Genomic DNA, 9717 nt, shown 5'->3' on the forward strand with positions numbered 1-9717 from the left:
AATATTTTTTTGATGTATATTTTAAGTTTTTTAATAAAATATATATTATATACACATGCAATTATGTTTTAATTAATATACAAGTTATAAGAAATTTTAATTCACATGATTTAGAATATTTTCCTAAATTAAAAAAGTAAATATTTTAATTTATTTTCATATAGTTTTAAATGGTTTTTTAAGTAATGACAAGTCCCAACTAAATTTTATAAAAATGTTTTTTTTAATTAGGTTTTTAGGCCGTTTTTTAGGATATTTAAGGAAATAGGACTATTTTAGAGAGAGTGAAAACACATCCTGTAGGATGCATTTTCTGCTTATGTGATTGAAAGCGCGTCCTACAGGGTATGTTTTTGCAATGGTAAAATTCCCAACGGTCAAAAACTCCAATGACTACAAAACGATTAGTTTATTTGCTATATAAACCCAAGCCATTTTCTCCATTTTGCGTCCAAATCCGATTTTCTCAATTATCTCAATTTGGAATTCTCTCAATTCTCTCAAGTTTTTAGTTCTCAATTTTTCATTAAATTTCTCTAAAATTCTTATTGCTTTAAATTTCTCTTTCGTATTTTATTCATTTTAATTGATTTCTATAATGGTAAATACCCTTATTCGTTTCAATGGCAACCACATTTCCGGTGTCCAACTGCAAATAGTAAGAAAATATTCTTTAACTTTTTTAATTTTAATTAAGTTCATTATTAAGTTGTTAACATTATTAAATTTATAGTTTTTTTATTTTTTTTATATTTAGGCTGAAGATCGAATTTTAAAGACGTACATACATAACCTATCATCGAGGGCACTGCGTGTAATTGAATGATACTTGCAAGAGGTGGGATTCTTGCATATGTCTTGTATGCTAGGGGGTGTAGATTGAATCTCACACTTATCAACGTGTTGGTGGAAAGATGGAGATTTGAGGCACACACATTTCATCTTCCATGCAATGAGTGTACAATCACACTCAAGGACATAGCTTTACAACCCAGTTTACCAGTGGATAGGCTAGTCGTTATAGGATCAGTGATCATTGGCGGTTGGAGCGGCATTTGTGAACAACTATTAGGCAATGTGCTAAACAAGTTTTTTGGTAGCCGAATAAAAATGAAATGGTTGGAAGATAATTTCGATTATCTCAACAACACCTCGAGTGCACTTGAAAGAGAGCAACATGTCCAAGCATTCATCCGGAGGTTAATCGGGGGTGTTCTAATGCCCAATAAATCTCAAAATTTGGTACATTTAAGGTGGTTATTACAACTCGTTGACTTGAAAGAAGTGAGCCGACTTAGTTGACGATTAGCTGTGTGGCCACGTTGTACCGTACGATGTGCTAGGCAAAGCAACCATAAAATATTAAAATTGGTAGTTGCGCACTCCTTCTGCAGTCATGGGCATGGTGTAAATAACGGGGTCCACTAACACTAGATATTTATATTTCAAGCTCGAATCCTCCTCCGGCTTAAACTCCCCACTTCCCTCCTAATTCTTGACCCGAGCTCAGGAAATTATATGATCCGATTGAAAACCAATTCTAATGTTTGGGCTAATGCAAAAACAACACCAATATCAGTGTTACAAATTTCACCATCGTAATAAATAACAACTTTAACTCATCCACTCATCTTTAACCAAAAAATTTTTTCACATGTTTAAAATGAAAACATTATGTAGAAAAGAAGAGTACTAATTATCCAATAACAACAACCATGTTATTATTTAATCTAATTTAGTGTGTTGGGTTGATTTTTGAAATTCAGCTCTGTAACGTAAATAATCTTATCCTTACGTAAATTTTCTTATACCGATAGTCTGCTCGAAATTTCATTATGGAAGTTCTTGAAGAAAATGGGAACTCGTTTTATACCAAATACTACCTTCAGATATCAAACATAACTTCAGATGGTTCGAAAAGATTGTACATGAAAAGTCTAAGTGGTTTTTTTTTTAAAAACACATCTTGTTAGAAGCGTTTAAAAAAATATATATATATAATAAACAAATCTGAAATTATATTTGGATTCTCGGAATGTCTGAAAAATTATCCCAAGATTCCCAGGTTTTGGACAGTTTTCAAGGGTTAGGTGGGGTTGAAAATAGGAGGGGAAAACACGCCCCATAGGACGTGTTTTTAGCTGAGGTGGCAAAAATGTTCACTGAAAGCGCACCCTGTAGGACATGTTTTCATTCTGCATGGTAGCCATGTCGGCTGAAAACGCGTCCTATAGGGCACGCTTTTAGTGAATATTTCTACCACCTTAGCTGAAAAAGCATTCTATGAGGCGCATTTCCCCTTATCATATTCAACCCTCACCCCAAACCGAGAAAACTTTCTAGAACTTGGGAATCTTGAGATAATTTCAGATTCACCTCTACATATATTGTTTTTTTTTTTCAAATCTTGCCCACCTAGTTTCCTATATAAATGAAGGGGTCGCTCCTCCTACTCCATAAACTCTCGGCCACCACCTTTCAACCTTAAAAAATTCTCTTAGAAATTGTTTTTTTTTTTTGTTCAGTGTTGAAATTTTTTGACGAAACGATTTATTTGTGTTTGAAGGGGACAATGCGCTAGCTTTAAGGTGTGTTTGAGTTCACGATAATGCGGTGGCACTCGAAGACTCATACATTTCACCTGTCATGTCGGGATGAAACCATTGCCTAAGAAGCTGTAACACCCCTAACCCGTATCCGCTGCCAGAACAGGGTTTCGAAGCATTACTACCATTTACAGACCACTAAAAAAAATTTAAATACTTACCGATTCAATGCATCATATAAATAAATATATTACCATTCAATCAACAGTTTGACACTTGTATAAGTATCAAACAGCAACATTGTTAGTATACTTGCACATATCTCATATAAATTCAACATTGATATATCTATTTTCTCGACATATCGCACTTGAGTTTAATAATAGTCTCAACTTACATAATTTCCTTGTCTCAACATATCAAAGATAATCATATATGTACATGTCATGAAACATATCATGCTCTTACTGTTTCTTCATAAGCATATATCATTCATTTCATTATATCAATATTTCATGCTCCATCATTTCCATATATTTTATGTATATTTATTCCGGTAATAGCTTATATCAAACTTAACATAAATTATATTCCATGTACTTATACTTATTTCGTTTATCTATCTTCATAATTATTTCATATAACCATTCGTCATCGATACATATTACACGAATATCAATTGTTCAACAGATGTTTAGCGTCTCCCATCCACGGTCTTATTTATCTTTGACATGATGCCATGGTGTCTTTCAACTATGGTCTTACTCATTTTCGTCATGTTGCCATGGTATCTTTCAACCATGGTCTTGTTCATTTCATATCACGTTGCCATGGTATCTTTCAACCATGGTCTTACACATTTCATATCAGTCGCCATGGTATCTTTCAACCATGGTCTTACACATTTCATATCGAGAGCACACTCCATGAACCTCATCCTTACAAGTGGGATTACCAGTCAAAGCTAAATCCTCAGTAATATAAACTCATAGAGTATTGTCTGGATTACCATCCAAAGCTAAATCCTGCAATGACAATTACTCTAATGAGCTTGATCCAATTACCATCCAAAGCTAAATTCAGACCCTAATTCGGATTACCCGTCCGGGCTAAATCCATTTTACACGTATTCTTCGGGAGGGCTATATCAGAATAGGATCATCAGTCCGGGCTAGATCCTTTTTACCGTCAATTCCTTTTCAGAGATCCATCGAGTTTTCCTTTCATTCAACTGGGATTTATTTTCAATTTATATAGAGTATTATCAATATTTCATCAAATATCATGAATTGAACATTCAAATCATATTTTCATCACATAACCACATATTTCAAGTATTTAAAATACAATTCAAGTTACACAAACTTACCTCATTGCTTGTTTGTGTTTATAATTTCATTAATCCGATATCTTTTCTTTTCCACGATCAAGTCTCATATTTGAGTCGTCCGGATCTTTATAAATAAATTTGATCATCATTTTCATTCATTTCATCTTCTAATGCATTTAATTAATGCTCTAGGCAAAATTACCATTTTGCCCCTAAACTTTTAATTAATGACGATTTCGTCCTTAGGGTCAGGAAAATAAAATTCTTGCAATTTAATCCTTATTTCCAGCTATTATTCTCATATATATTGATAACAGTCCATGAATTCTATAAAATATCAGAATTTTCCATAATTTCAACACTTTTCAATTTAATCCCTAAAACATGTTTTCCCCCGATCTTGAACTAAATTAATAATTTCATTCAAATTTGTAATTTAAATAATAAAATAATCCATTTCATGCAATTTGGTCATTTTTGACATTTTTACAAAATTACCCATAAAGTTTTACTTTTATTCAATTTAGTCCTTAAGCCTAAAATATGCAAATTAGCCATGCTTAATGAATATTCATATATGTTTTCCTCCTCCTCCTCTCCATTCCACATCCTTGATGTATGTAGCACACTTGTAAGTAACATTATCTATAATCTTTATTATTTACTTTTATGAATATTCAAGCTGTCCATCTATGTCATAGTCACTAAATTATTTATATCTGGAGCTATAGGACTCCAAATTAAGATCCACTAATTTTTCCTGAAACTAGACTCAGATATATTCTTACCATAAAATTTTCAGAATTTTTGGTTTATTCAATAAGTACATTTTATTCTTTAAAGTTACCCCTATTCTGCTGTCTGACAGTTGTGACCCTTCTTCACTAAAAATTAATTATCTCCTTGTACAGAATTCGAATAATGTTCATATTTGTTTCTATTGAAAATAGACTCATTTAGAATTCTAAACATATAAATTTAAGCCCCTAATTATTTTTATCCAATTTTTTTATGATTTTACAAATTCAGAACAGGGGAACCCGAAATCATTCTGACCTTGTCTCACAAAATTCCTCATATCTCATGATTTAGAATTCCATTGCTTATCATAATTTGTTCTATAAGAAACTAGACTTAATAAGATTTAATTTCATATTTTATTCATCCTATAATTAGATTTCTAAAATTTTTGATGATTTTTCAAAGTTAGACTACTGCTGCTGTCCAAAACTGTTTTAGTACAAGATATTAATTACCATGTTATAACATCCTTATTTTCTTTTTCTACACCAATTCTCATCACTTTCTCTTATTTTTTCTTCACTAACATATCAAGAACATAGGACCTTGTGTAAGAAAACTCCACTATAACATTATTTCCATGCTTTATCAATAATAACAAACTTAAAAACATATTGAAATCTTGATGTACTTACCTTTTCTTATTTACTTCAATCTTTAACTTGATTTTTCTCTCTCCTCCAGTTCAATTTCTTGAATCCAACTTGATATTCTTGCTCCCCATCATCTCCTTGCTATCTTTCTCTCTTGATGGCTATAGAAATTCTTTCAATTTTTAGGTGAAAATAATGAATTTTTGGTGAAAGGACTAAATTGTAAAGAAAGTAAACTTATTTTCTTCTTCTTATCTTACGTTAGTTTGCATGGAAAAGGAAATGTGTTGATAATTCTTCATCTTTCCTTCCTTTTATACTAAATAAATAATAATATAATAATAATAAACATCTCATAAAATATTAATAAAATAATATTTATCTAATTAATTAATTTAAAATATCATCAACATAATCATTACATTCTAGAATTCTCTCTCTTACTAATTGACCATTTTTCCCTTCATAATCTTTTAGAATTCCATCCTTGAGTCATCACTTAATTTGGTAAAATTGTGATTTAGTCCCTCATAATTTTTTTACCTATTCAATTTGGTCCTAATTCATCAATTTTTCTTGGTTTCTAGATCATTCCACCCTTAAAATATTTGCACCATTAGTCCTTCAACTTTTTTATATTTACACTTTAACCCCTTAAATTTTGAGTATTTACTCTTGTGCAACAAGACTTTTCTCATCTTTGCAATTTAGTCCTTTCTTGAATTAATATATCATAATATACTTCTCAATATTGACATCACTCAAAAATTCCCTTTTTGTCACTTTATTTCCTTATTTTACTATATCACGGATAATATTTTACTGTAAAAATTTTCGGGGTATTACAGAAGCCCATTGCAAGACATCTATAGTGAGGAAGGATGTTTGACCAAGACTAGGTGATCACAGGATAGAACATAGGGGTTAATAGAAGAAAAGTTCCTCCAAGGGCTATCTTCAACGGACAGTCCTTTCGGTAGTAGAAGAGGATATGGTTCGTTAGGAACTATCTACTAATTTAAAATTTCTAGAAGATTAGAACAAGGTGCACTAGCAACTTTGGGCTAGTTGTAAAGTACGAATTTGCCAGGATGATAGGGCATCTAATCGGTTAGCTTATCGTCATTATTAGAATGATTAGTTGGACTGGAAAAAGTGCTAAAGCGAAAAATTGTTAAGGTTAATCTAGTATGGGATGAACGAATCAAGGTAAGGATCTGAATTTAAGAACATAAATGAAAGTCAGCCAGTAGTAGGCAACGAACCTTATTCTCAAGTTTATGGCTGATTGTGAGAGAGTAAACTCGCTAGAGTATAAAGGAATCTAAGATGAGGCGGTACTAGACCAGAACCATAGAGGATCATTTTCATAAAGGTCATGTTTACGTCCAAGATGGAGAATAAGTCTTCTAGTGATGAACCAAAGGGCAAAGTGTCGACCACACCGGTGAAATCTGGGAAAGGCTAAAGACAACAAGGGGTTTGAAATCTCTGCTCAAAATTGTTACTTAAAGATTCTGAATTATTGTTATAGCGCTGTTTTACGGAATATCACTAAGTTCATTTGAAATCTCTACAGGCGAATTTGAGGGTTTGGCGTGGAAGTCATACATGTGTATAGAGGGCTCCCTAAGAGGCCACGTCTTGAGGATTAAGTTGAAAAAAAAAGTTTAAATTTAGAATTGTAAATACTACTAAGATTGTAAGGCAGTAACTTTTAGAAGAAATGTTTCTTAATATAGTTTAACGTGCAATTTAAATGTTTAAGAATATAATAAGATTCAAATAAGAAATTTCATCAATTTATTTGGGTCTTTACATCATCCAGTACCTAGACCTAGTGATTGGGTTGGGTATAGGGTGTTACAAGTTCCACCTCACTAGAAAAGGATGGTTCGTAAACTTGATACATAAGTTTGACATCATAATCATAGGGAAAATCTAAAGGGTTTTCTAGTATAATCACTTTAATCTTTTTCTCCATCTCCACCAAAGGCAATATCATTCTGAAACCTGTGATGGAGTTAGGGGCAAGAGGACTTTCAAGGGAGGAGTGACTTTATCGGTGGACAAAAGGTGAAGGTCCTTTCAGGTAGACAACGATTGCTATGATTAAATAACTCATTAATAACTACAATCACTGCCACCCTGACTCAAGTTTTACCTTCTCTCCATTGCTACAGTCATTCCCCCCTGATAGGTCTTCTTGCATCCAACTCTATCACATGTTTTAGGTAGAAAAGTTAAGGATACTACTTTTGCTGGAGAAGGAGAAAAATATTAATTTTATTATACTGGAAAGCCCCTTAGTTTTTCCTTATGATTATGATCTCAAACTTATGTATTGGGTTTACAAACCATCCTTTTTGTGGTGAGGTGGAATTTGAACCCGTGACCATAAAACCACTATCAACTTGGCTTCTAAGTTATACTCTAACCGGTGATCGCACATTAACATCCGTCAAGTACGAGCCCTAGTTATATTTCAACTCGAGACTGTAGAAACATCGTGAACTCGAACCTTGAATTGCAATGTGATGGGCTTCTGAGGCAATGATTCCATCCCGACACGACAGATAAAATGTATGGGTCTCCGAGCGCTATCGCATCACCGCCAACTCAAATATACATTTTAAGCTTTCACAATATCTTCCTCAAACGCAAACAAAAATAAATCTTTCTCCACGAATTTTGAACCTTAAACCCTAGACAAAATAAAAATCTTAAAAAACCCTAAACGAGGAGAGAGAAAATAAAAGTGCGTCCAGCAAGATGTTCAGCTGATAGGGTAGGAAAACGTATCCTACAAGGTGTGCTTTCAGCCACATAAGCAAAAAACGCGTCAACAGGATGCATTTTCACACTCTCTAAAATCGGTCTATTTCCTTAAATATGCCAGAAAAAGACGTAAAAACCTTTTTATTTTTTTTAAAAAGACATTTTTATAAAATTTAGTCTAGAAGTCCTAACAACAAAATATCCAACATAAAAAAAAATTAAAAGAAAATTTACCTTCATGTGAAAAAACTGAGCAATGAAATCAAAAAATCGATTCGAACTAATATATTCAATTAAGTTCGATTTGGGTTTTATATTGTTCGATTCGCTTCATGTTTTTCACATGGAACTCGTTTTATTAAAGTAAATTTTACATTAGAGTAGACATATTGTTTCTTGAAGGTAATAATTATAATGGTAAGCATTATTCTAATTTTAGGAAAATAGTTTTAAATTTTTAATATTTTATTTATAAAAAATAAGTATTCACGTCTTGTCAATTATATATATGGTTAATGTATAAATTGGTCACTATACTTTAGATAGAAATTGAAATTTGTTACTATGTCTTGCCATTGTACTTTTAAATTAAACTTTGAAATTATCATTTTATTTCAACTCTATATTAAATTTTGTCACTTAACTTTTATTTGAATGAATTCTAAAACTAAACTTTGATTCCTAATATTTAATATTTAAGTTAAATAAATTTAAATTTAATAAAATATTTTAAATATTTATTTAAATAATATAATTAATTAATTAATTTACATTATATTAAATATTAATAAAAACTATTATTTATGAAAAATAAAGTATTTTTATATATTTTAAAATTTTCAAGTCTTCTATTAAATCAAAATCCAAAGTTAATTTATACTTTTTAATAATTTTATAAAGTAATTTAATATTCACTATTAAAATATATTTGAAATCATTTTACCTATTAATTTTTTCAAAGCATTAAAATAAAATTTAGTAGTAAAATTTGGGCAAATTACCAATAAAAGCCCCTTTTTTTTTAAATTTACCGAAATGGGCCAGGTCAGAAATTATTTATCGGAATGGTCCAGTTTTTACAAAACGCGTCAATGTCGTAGCGTTGGCGGGGAAAAGTAAAAGCGCTTCCTCAAGGCGCTTTTTCACGTGACGAAAATGCTTCCTTGAGGGCGTCTTTACATCACGGCAAAGCGCTTCCTGAGGAAGCTTCCTGTTTGAATAGTAGCAACGGCTACTTTTTTGACCGTTAGTAACCCCCCCAACGGTCCAAAAAAAAAACTATAAAACCCCCCACCCCTTTCATTTTTTTCACACTTAAATTCTTTCAATCTTCAATCTTTCAAAATTCTCTCAAAATTCTCTCAAATCTCTCAAATTTCTCTTAAATTCCTCTCAAAACTCTCGTTAATTTTTTCAAAAAAGCTCTAATTTTATTTTTTCTAAATTTATTTTTTAAAATAAAAAATTTGATCGTGTTAGCAACGACCGGAGAATTGATTCGCTTCGATGATAAACACATATCCGTCGAACAAATGCAAATGGTAAGTGTTAAATTTAATATTTAAATATTATTTAAGATTTCTATCATTTATGAAAATTTAAATAATTTTTATTTTATTATTTCTTATAAAAGTCTGTAGATCGGATATTGCAATGCTATATCCGTAAC

The sequence above is a fragment of the Gossypium arboreum genome, chromosome 6 (genome assembly GCF_025698485.1).
Source record: "Gossypium arboreum isolate Shixiya-1 chromosome 6, ASM2569848v2, whole genome shotgun sequence".
Taxonomy (NCBI): Eukaryota; Viridiplantae; Streptophyta; class Magnoliopsida; order Malvales; family Malvaceae; genus Gossypium; species Gossypium arboreum.